General features: G+C 36.9%; 2 long non-coding RNA genes across 2 annotated transcripts in view; one reads left to right on the forward strand and one right to left on the reverse strand.

The window, feature by feature from the left end:
- Window positions 1–14,744, forward strand: part of LOC127949511 (uncharacterized) — a 32,195-nt gene extending 17,451 nt beyond the window's left edge. The window contains exon 3 of the long non-coding RNA XR_008152306.1: window positions 13,370–14,744. This is a non-coding gene — a long non-coding RNA (uncharacterized LOC127949511). The remainder of the gene's footprint in view (window positions 1–13,369) is intronic.
- The window catches only part of LOC127949547 (uncharacterized), a 157,701-nt gene that overhangs the window by 20,088 nt on the left and 121,007 nt on the right, over window positions 1–16,606 (reverse strand). The gene's annotated exons all lie outside the window — the stretch shown is intronic.

Here is a 16,606-nt window from a genome sequence, read left to right on the forward strand (position 1 = left end):
AAAATAGGTGGCGCTGTAATCAAATCGCTTTGTTGTGTTCTGTGGGAGGTGACAATGTTGTGGGCAATTTCTTTCAAAATACTTACAGACCTTTAGGGCAATGAGTCGAACATGCCCACCGAGTTTCATTCCGATCGACTTCCATTAACCTTGTCAAATAGGTGCTTAAAGTTGTTTGGCCAATGGCGGCCATGTTTTTTAAGATAAGTGAAATTCCTCATAGAGCACTTGTGCCACATTGGGCAATATCAATTTTCAAGTTGATTGGATCAACGGTTGCTTAGTTATAGCCATTTGATTTTTTTTCATCCTGTAGCGCCACCAAGTGGCAGATATGGAAAAAAAATAATAATTTGACTAAAGTTTTTTTCATGCATATGAGTTCTGAGTTTGGTGAAGATATCTCATTTTGTTCCCGAGTTATAGCCTTTTTCGTAAAATTGGTCCACGAATTTGAATGTTTTGGGTCACCTGGTTTTTTGTTCAGTCTTGATCAAACCACTGCAATAATATTCTCTGGACTCTCTAGATCAATAATTTTCAAAAATATGTTGCATTTTGTCCTTTGGTTAGCTATAAGAGGTCATTTAGGAAAGGGCCGTGGCCACATGTAACCTAAAGCCTATAAAACTGAAACAAAAACTCAAAACTTTATGAAACTTGGTTATAACATGTGAAAGATGACCCACCAAGCATGCAAAGTTTCATTAAGATCAGAAAATAGCTGGTGCTATAACAGTTAAACAGGCCTAAAAAACAAAAGATTTCTGTTGTGAATGGCATTAAACTGCAAAAAAAAGGGGTAATATAATCACACATGCATTAGATCTGTATTTTTTCTAAACAATCATGCAAAATTTAACAGAGATTAGGTAAAAAAGAACACTGTAATATTTATAAAGCTTCAAAACCCAGTGTTGAATAAAAAATTGCAATTATAACCACTAGATGTCACCGGAAGACCACTAATGAGCTCACTAAAGACTAAAACATTACAGTTTATGGGCTTGTTGAGGGATTCATCTAGAAAAAATGTATATTACTATTATTTAATATTACTGTTCAAGCATTTCAGATCACATTGAGTCAAAGTTTACCAATTTATTCATACAGATATATGTAATGTTTATAATTATGCCAGATTATGATTGCAATGAAACCTGAAAAATGACATAGAAGCCCATAAAAACAGAAGACTTGCAATAGGTTTTATCACCCATCATTTATTTTAATTATCTATATATATAACAAAATGTGTGCATCTGTGTGTGGGTTTAAGCATGCTTATTGAGTATTAATATACTAGTTTAAACATTTCATGTTTGTGTGTGTCTGTAATTCTGTTCTATTCTTTTACTGTCAGCCATATCTAGGTTATTTAAAATCAGTGCAGTACTATTATCTAGACTGTGAAATTATACATAAATTGCGTATGCTTCTTTGGAATGAAATTAAGACAACATATAACAGTTATAAAGGTTAAAGAGACAGTGTTGTATGATAAATTGCATTTACGACCACTAGATGTCACTGGAAGACCACTAATGGGCTCACTAAAGACTAAAACATTACAGTTCATTGTCTCGATGATTGATTCATCTAGAAAAATATATATTACTATTATTTAATATTACTGTTCAAGCATTTAAGATCACATTGAGTGAAAGTTCAACCATTTATTCATACATGTATATCAAATGTTTACTATTATGTCAGAATATGAATGCAATGAAACCTGACATAGAAATGTAAGAAAAGAAGTCTTTCTGTGAGTTGTGTGTCACCTATAATTTATTTCAAATATCTACATACAACAAAATGTGTGGGCATGTACTTCTCTCTCTGTGTGTGTGTGTGTGTGTGTGTAATCATGCTTATTGATTATTCATATAATAGTTGAACCATTTCATTTCTGTGTGTGAGTGTCTGTGAGCCTATTCTCTATGTTAGACAATGGCACACACAAGTTTGGCTTAATTACAACAAAGCTTTGCAGAGATATAGCCTCAGACTCATTTTGTGAAGATGCCTGACATCTGAAGCAGCGCTGTACAAAAACGGTTTCGTCTATTGACACGAAATCCATAACTTTTTGTCAGCACGGTCTGAAGATGATCTGATTCAATTTTGGTGAAAATCAGACAAACGGTTGAGGATGAGTTTTAAAAAAAAGGTTTTCAACATGAATCAAAATGGCGGACAGGAAGTTTTGCTTAATATGACATAATTGGTATGTATGTTGTCGGCATGTCCCAAGGAACATTTTGAGACATGTTTCATGATAATAGGCTAATGCAATCAAAAGTTATTAGCATTATTGGAAATGTAATAATTAGCGGTTATTGATTGGTTTATTACTCTTGACCAATAGGTGGCGCTGTGACCAAAATGATGTGGCGTGGTCAATGTGATGTGACAATGTCACATATTAAGTTTTGTGTAAATATCTCCAACCTTTGCAGAGATACAGCCTCAGATGCAGTTTGGCATCTTTCCAGCAAATTCGTTGGTACGCTAATTGAAAACGGTTACGTGTATCGACACAAATTCCATAACTTTTTGCCAGCATGGTATGAAGATGATCCAAATCAAATTTGGTGAAAATCTGAGCAACGGTCTAGGAGGAGTTCGAAAAAGTAGGTTTTCAACATGAATCAAAATGGCGGACAGGAAATTTTGCCAAAATTGACAAATGGGGTATCGGTGTTCTCGGCATTACCCAAGGAATCTATCAACATCAGCTTTGTTACAATAGGCTAATGTATGCAAAAGTTATTAGCATTTTTCGAAAAATCGTTATAACTATTGACCACAAGGTGGCGCTGCCCCCAATTTTTTTGTGTACATTCAGGGCATGGAGCCGGACATTTTTGTAATTATTTGCGAAACGATACGGAACTTCATTCTTAAGATACAGCAATTTACAACTAAATTCAAAATGGCCGACGCCCAAAATGGCCGAATTGGGAAAATTCGGTATCATTCGACTCGGAATGATGCACTGAATCTAAAGACACCACTTTTGTGATTTTTGGCAAAACCGTTCAGAAGTTATGAGCAAAAACATGCATTTTTCATATCTCCTGACCACTAGGGGGCACAGCGCCGAAACACTGCAGGTAGTCCCAGGGAATGGTTGTTATAAGACCCACCAAGATTGGTCTCAATAGGCCAAACCGTTGCGGAGATATAGCCTCACGTTCACGTTTGCGTGCTTTTTGAAGAATTCGTTCATGAGCTACTCGGAAACGGTTTGAGAAATCAACTTGAATTCCATAACTGTTTGCCAGCATGGTCTGAAGATTATCTGATTCAATTTTCGTGACAATCGGTGCAACGGCCTAGGACGAGTTCGAAAAAGTAGGTTTTACGAACAATTGACGATAGCGAAAAAACTAAGCCTTGCGATTTTTGAATTTCGGTGTCCATTCGACTCGGCATGAGCCAAGGAATCACAGGAAAAAAGAATTTTCATTTTGTGGCTTACGGTTCAAGAGTTATTAGCATCAAGTTTTTGAAAGTTTAGACAATTGGTGGCGCTAGAGAGTTTGAGTTAGAGACTTCAAATTTGCTACGGTTAATGTTCAGACAGTCCTCTATTAGTGTGCCAAATTATACAACTTTCCCGCAATCGGTTCTATGGGCTACCATAGACTTGGGGTGGAAGAAGAGGAAGAATAATAAATATAGCTGCAAGCAGCAATTACGGGGCCAAGCACTCCAACGGCAAATGTAGTAGCTAAGCATCGCATAAAGCATCACACCAAATACATTAATGAGCAATAACAGCAATTTTGGAATTATTGTATTTGAAATGGCAAAAAAAAAAAAAAAACACCAATACCACCTCTAGTAGCATGATTACTTGGTTTATCAAGCTTGACCAATAGGTGACACTGTTATAAAATCAATTTGGTGTACTCTGTGTGTCTTTTCAATGACACACACAAAGTTTGGTGTCAATATGCCAAAGCATTCCAGGGATACAGCCTCAAGTGTCATTTTCTCATTGTGCCTCAAATTCGTCGATGTGGTATGCGAAAACGGTTTTGTCTATCGACTCAAAATCCATAACTTTGAATCAGTATAGCCTGAAGATCATTTGATTCGAATTTGGTGAAAATCGGACATACGGTTGATCAGGAGTTCGAAAAAGTATGTTTTCAACATAAATCAAAATGGCGGACCGGAAGTTCAGCTTACCGTGGTATATTTGGTATCTATGTTATCGGCATAAGCCAGGGAATATTTTGAGCCCAGTTTCCTTCAAATAGGCTAATGCATTAAAAAGTTATTAGCATTTTAAAAAGTGTAATTACTCATGGTTAATGAATGGTTTATTACTCTTGACCAATAGGTGGCGCTGTTACCAAATTTATGTGGCATGGTCAGTGTGAGGTAGCGATGACACATACAAAGTTTGGTGCAAATATGTCAAAGTGTTGCAGAGATACAGCCTCAAATGCATTTTGGCACCCTTCCAGCAAATTCGTTGATGCGCTAAATGAGAACCGTTACGTATATCGACACAAAATCCATAACTTTTTGCCAGCATGGTCTGAAGATGATGCACGTCAAATTTGGTGAAAATTGGGCTAACGGTCTAGGAGGAGTTCGAAAAAGTAGGTTTTCAACATTAAGCAAAATGGCGGACAGGAAGTAAGGCCAATTTTCACATTATTGGTATCAATACTCTCGGCATGACCCACAGAATATAGCGAGACCATTTTAATTTTAATAGACTAATTTATTCAAAAGTTATTAGCATTTATGTGATATTTCATTATAACTATTGGCCACAAGGTGGCGCTGCCACCAAACTTTTTGAGTACCTTCAGGGCATGGAGCCGAATATTTTTGTAATTATTTGCGAAACGATACGATGCTGCGTTCAAAAAATACAGCATTTTAAATCATAATTCAAAATGGCCGACGCCTAAAATGGCCGACACAGGAAAATTGGATATCATTTGACTCGACATGACTCACTGAATCTAAAGAGACCAGTTGTGTGATTTTTGGCCAAACCATTCAGTAGTTATAAGCCAAAATATGCATTTTTCATATCTCCTGACCACTAGGTGGCGCTGTGTCGAAACACTGCAGGTTGTCTCAGTTCATGCTTGTTATAACACACGCCAAGTTTGGTCTCAATATGACAAACCGTTGCCGGGATATAGCCTCACGTGCATGTTTGCGTGCTTTTCGTCAAATTTGTTTACGTGTCATTCGACAACAGTTGGACGAATCAACTTGAATTCCATAACTTTTTGCCAGCATGGTCTGAAGATGATCTGAGCCAATTTTCGTGGCAATCGGACTAACCGTCTAGGACGAGTTCGAAAAAGTAGGTTTTTCGAATAATTGAAAATAGCGAAAAAACTAAACCTTGCGATTTTTGAATTTTGGGGTTCATTCGACTTTGCATGAGCCAAGGATTCAGAGGAAAAAAGAATTTCCATTTTCTGGCTTACGGTTCAAAAGTTATTAGCATACAAACATTGAAAGTTTGGACAAGTGGTGGCGCTAGAGAGTAGGAGATAGAGACTTCAAATTTGCTATAGTTAATGTTGGGACTGTCCTCTATCAGTGTGCCAAATTATACAACTTTCCCGCAATCGGTTCTATGGGCTGCCATAGACTTGCGGCGGAAGAAGAAGAAGAAGAAGAAGAAGAAGAAGAAGAATAAATATAGCTGCAAGCAGCAATTACGGGGCCAAGCACTCCAACGGCAAATGTAGGAGCTAAGAATGGCATGAAGCATCACACCAAATACATTAATGAGCAATAACAGTAATTTTGGAATTATTGTAATTGAAATGGCAAAAAAAAAATCATAATACCACCTCTAGTAGCATGATTACTTGGCTTATAAAGTTTGACCAATAGGTGGCACTGTTATGAAATCAATTTGGTGTACTCTGTTTGACTTTTCAATGACACACACAAAGTTTGGTGTTAATATGCCACAGCATTCCAGAGATGCAGCCTCAAGTGTCATTTTGTCATTGTGTTTCAACTTCGTCGCTTTGGTATGCGAAAACGGTTTTGTCTATCGACACAAAATCCATAACTTTGTGTCAACATAGTCTGAAGATCATCTGATTCGAATTTGGTGAAAATTGGACATACGGTTCATGAGGAGTTCGAAAAAGTAGGTTTTCCACATAAATCAAAATGGTGGACCGGAACTTCAGTAAACACTGGCATATTTGGTATCTATGTTATCGGCATAAGCCAGGGAATATTTTGAGCCCAGTTTCGTTGCAATAGGCTAATGGACTAAAAAGTTATTAGCATTTTAAAAAGTGTAATTACTCATGGTTAATGAATGGTTTATTACTCTTGACCAATAGGTGGCGCTGTTACCAAATTTATGTGGCATGGTCAGTGTGAGGTGGCGATGACACATACAAAGTTTGGTGCAAATATGTCAAAGTGTTGCAGAGATACAGCCTCAAATGCATTTTGGCACCCTTCCAGCAAATTCGTTGATGCGCTAAATGAGAACCGTTACGTATATCGACACAAAATCCATAACTTTTTGCCAGCATGGTCTGAAGATGATTCACGTCAAATTTGGTGAAAATTGGGCTAACGGTCTAGGAGGAGTTCGAAAAAGTAGGTTTTCAACATTAAGCAAAATGGCGGACAGGAAGTAAGGCCAATTTTCACATTATTGGTATCAATACTCTCGGCATGACCCACAGAATATAGCGAGACCATTTTAATTTTAATAGACTAATTTATTCAAAAGTTATTAGCGTTTATGTGATATTTCATTATAACTATTGGCCACAAGGTGGCGCTGCCACCAAACTTTTTGAGTACCTTCAGGGCATGGAGCCGAATATTTTTGTAATTTTTTGCGAAACGATACGATGCTGCGTTCAAAAAATACAGCATTTTGAAACATAATTCAAAATGGCCGACGCCTAAAATGGCCGACACAGGAAAATTGGATATCATTCGACTCGACATGACTCACTGAATCTAAAGAGACCAGTTGTGTGATTTTTGGCCAAACCATTCAGTAGTTATAAGCCAAAATATGCATTTTTCATATCTCCTGACCACTAGGTGGCGCTGTGTCGAAACACAGCAGGTAGTCTCAGTTCATGCTTGTTATAACACACGCCAAGTTTGGTCTCAATATGACAAACCGTTGCCGGGATATAGCCTCACGTGCATGTTTGCGTGCTTTTCGTCAAATTTGTTTACGTGTCATTCGACAACAGTTGGACGAATCAACTTGAATTCCATAACTTTTTGCCAGCATGGTCTGAAGATGATCTGAGCCAATTTTCGTGGCAATCGGACTAACTGTCTAGGACGAGTTCGAAAAAGTAGGTTTTTCAAATAATTGAAAATAGCGAAAAAACTAAACCTTGCGATTTTTGAATTTTAGGGTTCATTCGACTTGGCCTGAGCCAAGGATTCAGAGGAAAAAAGAATTTCCATTTTCTGGCTTACGGTTCAAAAGTTATTAGCATACAAACATTGAAAGTTTGGACAAGTGGTGGCGCTAGAGAGTAGGAGTTAGAGGCTTCAAATTTGCTATAGTTAATGTTGGGACTGTCCTCTATCAGTGTGCCAAATTATACAACTTTCCCGCAAACGGTTCTATGGGCTGCCATAGACTTGCGGCGGAAGAAGAAGAAGAAGAAGAAGAATAATAATAACGCCAACGAAAACAATAGGTGCCTACGCACCTTCGGTGCTTGGCCCCTAAATATAGCTGCAAGCAGCAATCACGGGGCCAAGCATTCCAGCGGCAACATCAGGAGCTAAGCATATGTAGCATCAGACCAAATGCAACAATGAATAATGAAATTAATAATTGCATGATTGTAATTGAAATGGCTGAAAATCGTTAATAAAAGTTCCACAGCGAGGAGCTAAGCATGGCATGGAGCATCAGACCAAATGCAACGAGTAAGAAAAGCAATTATTGGAAGAGTGTAATGGAAACAGCCAGTAAAACTCCAGTAAAATGATGCATTATCATTTTTGGAAAATAGGTGGCGCTGTAATCAAATCGCTTTGTTGTGTTCTGTGGGAGGTGACAATGTTGTGGGCAATTTCTTTCAAAATACTTACAGACCTTTAGGGCAATGAGTCGAACATGCCCACCGAGTTTCGTTCCGATGGACTTCCATTAACCTTGTCAAATAGGTGCTTAAAGTTGTTTGGCCAATGGCGGCCATGTTTTTTAAGATAAGTGAAATTCCTCATAGAGCACTTGTGCCACATTGGGCCATATCAATTTTCAAGTTGATTGGATCAATGGTTGCTTAGTTATAGCCATTTGATTTTTTTTCATCCTGTAGCGCCACCAAGTGGCAGATATGGAAGAAAAAAATAATAATTTGACCAAAGTTTTCGTTCATGCATATGAGTTCTGAGTTTGGTGAAGATATCTCATTTTGTTCCCGAGTTATAGCCTTTTTCGTAAAATTGGTCCACGAATTTGAATGTTTTGGGTCACCTGGTTTTTTGTTCAGTCTTGATCAAACCACTGCAATAATATTCTCTTGACTCTCTAGATCAATAATTTTCCAAAATATGTTGCATTTTGTCCTTTGGTTAGCTATAAGAGGTCATTTAGGAAAGTGCCGTGGCCACATGTAACCTAAAGCCTATAAAACTGAAACAAAAACTCAAAACTTTATGAAACTTGGTTATAACATGTGAAAGATGACCCACCAAGCATGCAAAGTTTCATTAAGATCAGAAAATAGCTGGTGCTATAACAGTTAAAATGGCCTAAAAAACAAAAGATTTCTGTTGTGAATGGCATTAAACTGCAAAAAAAAAGGGGTAATATAATCACACATGCATTAGATCTGTATTTTTTCTAAACAATCATGCAAAATTTAACAGAGATTAGGTAAAAAAAGAACACTGTAATATTTATAAAGCTTCAAAACCCAGTGTTGAATGAAAAATTGCAATTATAACCACTAGATGTCACCGGAAGACCACTAATGAGCTCACTAAAGACTAAAACATTACAGTTTATGGGCTTGTTGAGGGATTCATCTAGAAAAAATGTATATTACTATTATTTAATATTACTGTTCAAGCATTTCAGATCACATTAAGTCAAAGTTTACCAATTTATTCATACAGATATATCTAATGTTTATAATTATGCCAGATTATGATTGCAATGAAACCTGAAAAATGACATAGAAGCCCATAAAAACAGAAGACTTGCAATAGGTTTTATCACCCATCATTTATTTTAATTATCTATATATATAACAAAATATATATGCATCTGTGTGTGGGTTTAAGCATGCTTATTGAGTATTAATATAGTAGTTTAAACATTTCATGTTTGTGTGTGTCTGTAATTCTGTTCTATTCTTTTACTGTCAGCCATATCTAGGTTATTTAAAATCAGTGCAGTACTATTATCTAGACTGTGAAATTATACATAAATTGCGTATGCTTCTTTGGAATGAAATTAAGACAACATATAACAGTTATAAAGGTTAAAGAGACAGTGTTGTATGATAAATTGCATTTACGACCACTAGATGTCACTGGAAGACCACTAATGGGCTCACTAAAGACTAAAACATTACAGTTCATTGTCTCGATGATTGATTCATCTAGAAAAATATATATTACTATTATTTAATATTACTGTTCAAGCATTTAAGATCACATTGAGTGAAAGTTCAACAATTTATTCATACATGTATATCAAATGTTTACTATTATGTCAGAATATGAATGCAATGAAACCTGACATAGAAATGTAAGAAAAGAAGTCTTTCTGTGAGTTGTGTGTCACCTATAATTTATTTCAAATATCTACATACAACAAAATGTGTGGGCATGTACTTCTCTGTGTGTGTGTGTGTGTGTGTGTAATCATGCTTATTGATTATTCATATAATAGTTGAACCATTTCATTTCTGTGTGTGAGTGTCTGTGAGCCTATTCTCCATGTTAGACAATGGCACACACGAGTTTGGCTTAATTACAACAAAGCTTTGCAGAGATATAGCCTCAGACTCATTTTGTGAAGATGCCTGACATCTGAAGCAGCGCTGTACAAAAACGGTTTCGTCTATTGACACGAAATCCATAACTTTTTGTCAGCACGGTCTGAAGATGATCTGATTCAATTTTGGTGAAAATCAGACAAACGGTTGAGGATGAGTTTAAAAAAAAAGGTTTTCAACATGAATCAAAATGGCGGACAGGAAGTTTTGCTTAATATGACATAATTGGTATGTATGTTGTCGGCATGTCCCAAGGAACATGTTGAGACATGTTTCATGATAATAGGCTAATGCAATCAAAAGTTATTAGCATTATTGGAAATGTAATAATTAGCGGTTATTGATTGGTTTATTACTCTTGACCAATAGGTGGCGCTGTGACCAAAATGATGTGGCGTGGTCAATGTGATGTGACAATGTCACATATTAAGTTTTGTGTAAATATCTCCAACCTTTGCAGAGATACAGCCTCAGATGCAGTTTGGCATCTTTCCAGCAAATTCGTTGGTACGCTAATTGAAAACGGTTACGTGTATCGACACAAATTCCATAACTTTTTGCCAGCATGGTCTGAAGATGATCCAAATCAAATTTGGTGAAAATCTGAGCAACGGTCTAGGAGGAGTTCGAAAAAGTAGGTTTTCAACATGAATCAAAATGGCGGACAGGAAATTTTGTCAAAATTGACAAATGGGGTATCTGTGTTCTCGGCATGACCCAAGGAATCTATCAACATCAGCTTTGTTACAATAGGCTAATGTATGCAAAAGTTATTAGCATTTTTCGAAAAATCGTTATAACTATTGACCACAAGGTGGCGCTGCCCCCAATTTTTTTGTGTACATTCAGGGCATGGAGCCGGACATTTTTGTAATTATTTGCGAAACGATACGGAACTTCATTCTTAAGATACAGCAATTTACAACTAAATTCAAAATGGCCGACGCCCAAAATGGCCGAATTGGTAAAATTTGGTATCATTCGACTCGGAATGATGCACTGAATCTAAAGACACCACTTTTGTGATTTTTGGCAAAACCGTTCAGAAGTTATGAGCAAAAACATGCATTTTTCATATCTCCTGACCACTAGGGGGCACAGCGCCGAAACACTGCAGGTAGTCCCAGGGAATGGTTGTTATAAGACCCACCAAGATTGGTCTCAATAGGCCAAACCGTTGCGGAGATATAGCCTCACGTTCATGTTTGCGTGCTTTTCGAAGAATTCGTTCATGAGCTATTCGGAAACGGTTTGAGAAATCAACTTGAATTCCATAACTTTTTGCCAGCATGGTCTGAAGATTATCTGATTCAATTTTCGTGACAATCGGTGCAACGGCCTAGGACGAGTTCGAAAAAGTAGGTTTTACGAACAATTGACGATAGCGAAAAAACTAAGCCTTGCGATTTTTGAATTTCGGTGTCCATTCGACTCGGCATGAGCCAAGGAATCAGAGGAAAAAAGAATTTTCATTTTGTGGCTTACGGTTCAAGAGTTATTAGCATCAAGTTTTTGAAAGTTTAGACAATTGGTGGCGCTAGAGAGTTTGAGTTAGAGACTTCAAATTTGCTACGGTTAATGTTCAGACAGTCCTCTATTAGTGTGCCAAATTATACAACTTTCCCGCAATCGGTTCTATGGGCTACCATAGACTTGGGGTGGAAGAAGAAGAATAATAATAATAAATATAGCTGCAAGCAGCAATTACGGGGCCAAGCACTCCAACGGCAAATGTAGGAGCTAAGCATCGCATGAAGCATCACACCAAATACATTAATGAGCAATAACTGCAATTTTGGAATTATTGTATTTGAAATGGCAAAAAAAAAAAAAAAAACAATACCACCTCTAGTAGCATGATTACTTGGCTTATCAAGCTTGACCAATAGGTGGCACTGTTATAAAATCAATTTGGTGTACTCTGTGTGACTTTTCAATGACACACACAAAGTTTGGTGTCAATATGCCAAAGCATTCCAGGGATGCAGCCTCAAGTGTCATTTTCTCATTGTGCCTCAAATTCGTCGATGTGGTATGCGAAAACGGTTTTGTCTATCGACTCAAAATCCATAACTTTGAATCAGTATAGTCTGAAGATCATTTGATTCGAATTTGGTGAAAATCGAACATACGGTTGATGAGGAGTTCGAAAAAGTATGTTTTCAACATAAATCAAAATGGCGGACCGGAAGTTCAGCTTACTGTGGTATATTTGGTATCTATGTTATCGGCATAAGCCAGGGAATATTTTGAGCCCAGTTTCCTTCAAATAGGCTAATGCAATAAAAAGTTATTAGCATTTTAAAAAGTGTAATTACTCATGGTTAATGAATGGTTTATTACTCTTGACCAATAGGTGGCGCTGTTACCAAATTTATGTGGCATGGTCAGTGTGAGGTGGCGATGACACATACAAAGTTTGGTGCAAATATGTCAAAGTGTTGCAGAGATACAGCCTCAAATGCATTTTGGCACCCTTCCAGCAAATTCGTTGATGCGCTAAATGAGAACCGTTACGTATATCGACACGAAATCCATAACTTTTTGCCAGCATGGTTTGAAGATGATTCACGTCAAATTTGGTGAAAATTGGGCTAACGGTCTAGGAGGAGTTCGAAAAAGTAGGTTTTCAACATTAAGCAAAATGGCGGACAGGAAGTATGGCCAATTTTCACATTATTGGTATCAATACTCTCGGCATGACCCACAGAATATAGTGAGACCATTTTAATTTTAATAGACTAATTTATTCAAAAGTTATTAGCATTTATGTGATATTTCATTATAACTATTGGCCACAAGGTGGCGCTGCCACCAAACTTTTTGAGTACCTTCAGGGCATGGAGCCGAATATTTTTGTAATTATTTGCGAAACGATACGATGCTGCGTTCAAAAAATACAGCATTTTAAAATATAATTCAAAATGGCCGACGCCTAAAATGGCCGACACAGGAAAATTGGATATCATTCGACTCGACATGACTCACTGAATCTAAAGAGACCAGTTGTGTGATTTTTGGCCAAACCATTCAGAAGTTATAAGCCAAAATATGCATTTTTCATATCTCCTGACCACTAGGTGGCGCTGTGTCGAAACACTGCAGGTCGTCTCAGTTCATGCTTTTTATAACACACACCAAGTTTGGCCTCAATATGCCAAACCGTTGCCGAGATATAGCCTCACGTGCATTTTTGCGTGCTTTTCGTCAAATTTGTTTACGTGTCATTCGACAACGGTTGGACGAATCAACTTGAATTCCATAACTTTTTGCCGGCCTGGTCAGAAGATGATCTGAGACAATTTTCGTGGCAATCGGACTAACCGTCTAGGACGAGTTCGAAAAAGTAGGTTTTTCGAATAATTGAAAATAACGAAAAAACTAAACCTTGCGATTTTTGAATTTCGGGATTCATTCGACTTGGCTTAAGCCAAGGATTCAGAGGAAAAAAGAATTTCCATTTTCTGGCTTACGGTTCAAAAGTTATTAGCATATAAACATTGAAAGTTTGGACAAGTGGTGGCGCTAGAGAGTTGGAGTTAGAGACTTCAAATTTGCTATAGTTAATGTTGGGACTGTCCTCTATCAGTGTGCCAAATTATACAACTTTCCCGCAATCGGTTCTATGGGCTGCCATAGACTTGCGGCGGAAGAAGAAGAAGAAGAAGAAGAAGCAGAATAATAATAACGCCAACAGAAACAATAGGTGCCTCGCACCTTCGGTGCTTGGCCCCTAATAATAACGCCAACGAACACAATAGGTGCCTTCGCACCTTCGGTGCTTGGCCCCTAATAATAACGCCAACGATTACAATAGGTGCCTACGCACCTTCGGTGCTTGGCCCCTAAATATAGCTGCAAGCAGCAATCACGGGGCCAAGCATTCCAGCGGCAACATCAGGAGCTAAGCATATGTAGCATCAGACCAAATGCAACAATGAATAATGAAATTAATAATTGCATGATTGTAATTGAAATGGCTGAAATCGTTAATAAAAGTTCCACAGCGAGGAGCTAAGCATGGCATGGAGCATCAGACCAAATGCAACGACTAAGAAAAGCAATTATTGGAAGAGTGTAATTGAAACAGCCAGTAAAACTCCAGTAAAATGATGCATTATCATTTTTGGAAAATAGGTGGCGCTGTAATCAAATCGCTTTGTTGTGTTCTGTGGGAGGTGACAATGTTGTGGGCAATTTCTTTCAAAATACTTACAGACCTTTAGGGCAATGAGTCGAACATGCCCACCGAGTTTCGTTCCGATCGACTTCCATTAACCTTGTCAAATAGGTGCTTAAAGTTGTTTGGCCAACGGCGGCCATGTTTTTTAAGATAAGTGAAATTGCTCATAGAGCACTTGTGCCACATTGGGCCATATCAATTTTCAAGTTGATTGGATCAACGGTTGCTTAGTTATAGCCATTTGATTTTTTTTCATCCTGTAGCGCCACCAAGTGGCAGATATGGAAAAAATAATAATAATTTGACTAAAGTTTTTGTTCATGCATATGAGTTCTGAGTTTGGTGAAGATATCTCATTTTGTTCCCGAGTTATAGCCTTTTTCGTAAAATTGGTCCACGAATTTGAATGTTTTGGGTCACCTGGTTTTTTGTTCAGTCTTGATCAAACCACTGCAATAATATTCTCTGGACTCTCTAGATCAATAATTTTCAAAAATATGTTGCATTTTGCCCTTTGGTTAGCTATAAGAGGTCATTTAGGAAAGGGCCGTGGCCACATGTAACCTAAAGCCTATAAAACTGAAACAAAAACTCAAAACTTTATGAAACTTGGTTATAACATGTGAAAGATGACCCACCAAGCATGCAAAGTTTCATTAAGATCAGAAAATAGCTGGTGCTATAACAGTTAAAATGGCCTAAAAAACTAAAGATTTCTGTTGTGAATGGCATTAAACTGCAAAAAAAAAGGGGTAATATAATCACACATGCATTAGATCTGTATTTTTTCTAAACAATCATGCAAAATTTAACAGAGATTAGGTAAAAAAAGAACACTGTAATATTTATAAAGCTTCAAAACCCAGTGTTGAATAAAAAATTGCAATTATAACCACTAGATGTCACCGGAAGACCACTAATGAGCTCACTAAAGACTAAAACATTACAGTTTATGGGCTTGTTGAGGGATTCATCTAGAAAAAATGTATATTACTATTATTTAATATTACTGTTCAAGCATTTCAGATCACATTGAGTCAAAGTTTACCAATTTATTCATACAGATATATCTAATGTTTATAATTATGCCAGATTATGATTGCAATGAAACCTGAAAAATGACATAGAAGCCCATAAAAACAGAAGACTTGCAATAGGTTTTATCACCCATCATTTATTTTAATTATCTATATATATAACAAAATGTGTGCATCTGTGTGTGGGTTTAAGCATGCTTATTGAGTATTAATATAGTAGTTTAAACATTTCATGTTTGTGTGTGTCTGTAATTCTGTTCTATTCTTTTACTGTCAGCCATATCTAGGTTATTTAAAATCAGTGCAGTACTATTATCTAGACTGTGAAATTATACATAAATTGCGTATGCTTCTTTGGAATGAAATTAAGACAACATATAACAGTTATAAAGGTTAAAGAGACAGTGTTGTATGATAAATTGCATTTACGACCACTAGATGTCACTGGAAGACCACTAATGGGCTCACTAAAGACTAAAACATTACAGTTCATTGTCTCGATGATTGATTCATCTAGAAAAATATATATTACTATTATTTAATATTACTGTTCAAGCATTTAAGATCACATTGAGTGAAAGTTCAACAATTTATTCATACATGTATATCAAATGTTTACTATTATGTCAGAATAAGAATGCAATGAAACCTGACATAGAAATGTAAGAAAAGAAGTCTTTCTGTGAGTTGTGTGTCACCTATAATTTATTTCAAATATCTACATACAACAAAATGTGTGGGCATGTACTTCTCTCTCTGTGTGTGTGTGTGTGTGTATATGCAGAGATAGAGCCTCAGACTCATTTTGTGAAGATGCCTGACATCTGAAGCAGCGCTGTACAAAAACGGTTTCGTCTATTGACACGAAATCCATAACTTTTTGTCAGCACGGTCTGAAGATGATCTGATTCAATTTTGGTGAAAATCAGACAAACGGTTGAGGATGAGTTTAAAAAAAAAGGTTTTCAACATGAATCAAAATGGCGGACAGGAAGTTTTGCTTAATATGACATAATTGGTATGTATGTTGTCGGCATGTCCCAAGGAACATTTTGAGACATGTTTCATGATAATAGGCTAATGCAATCAAAAGTTATTAGCATTATTGGAAATGTAATAATTAGCGGTTATTGATTGGTTTATTACTCTTGACCAATAGGTGGCGCTGTGACCAAAATGATGTGGCTTGGTCAATGTGATGTGACAATGTCACATATTAAGTTTTGTGTAAATATCTCCAACCTTTGCAGAGATACAGCCTCAGATGCAGTTTGGCATCTTTCCAGCAAATTTGTTGGTACGCTAATTGAAACCGGTTACGTGTATCGACACAAATTCCATAACTTTTTGCCAGCATGGTCTGAAGA

Source organism: Carassius gibelio, chromosome A1 (assembly GCF_023724105.1).
Source record: "Carassius gibelio isolate Cgi1373 ecotype wild population from Czech Republic chromosome A1, carGib1.2-hapl.c, whole genome shotgun sequence".
Classification (NCBI taxonomy): Eukaryota; Metazoa; Chordata; class Actinopteri; order Cypriniformes; family Cyprinidae; genus Carassius; species Carassius gibelio.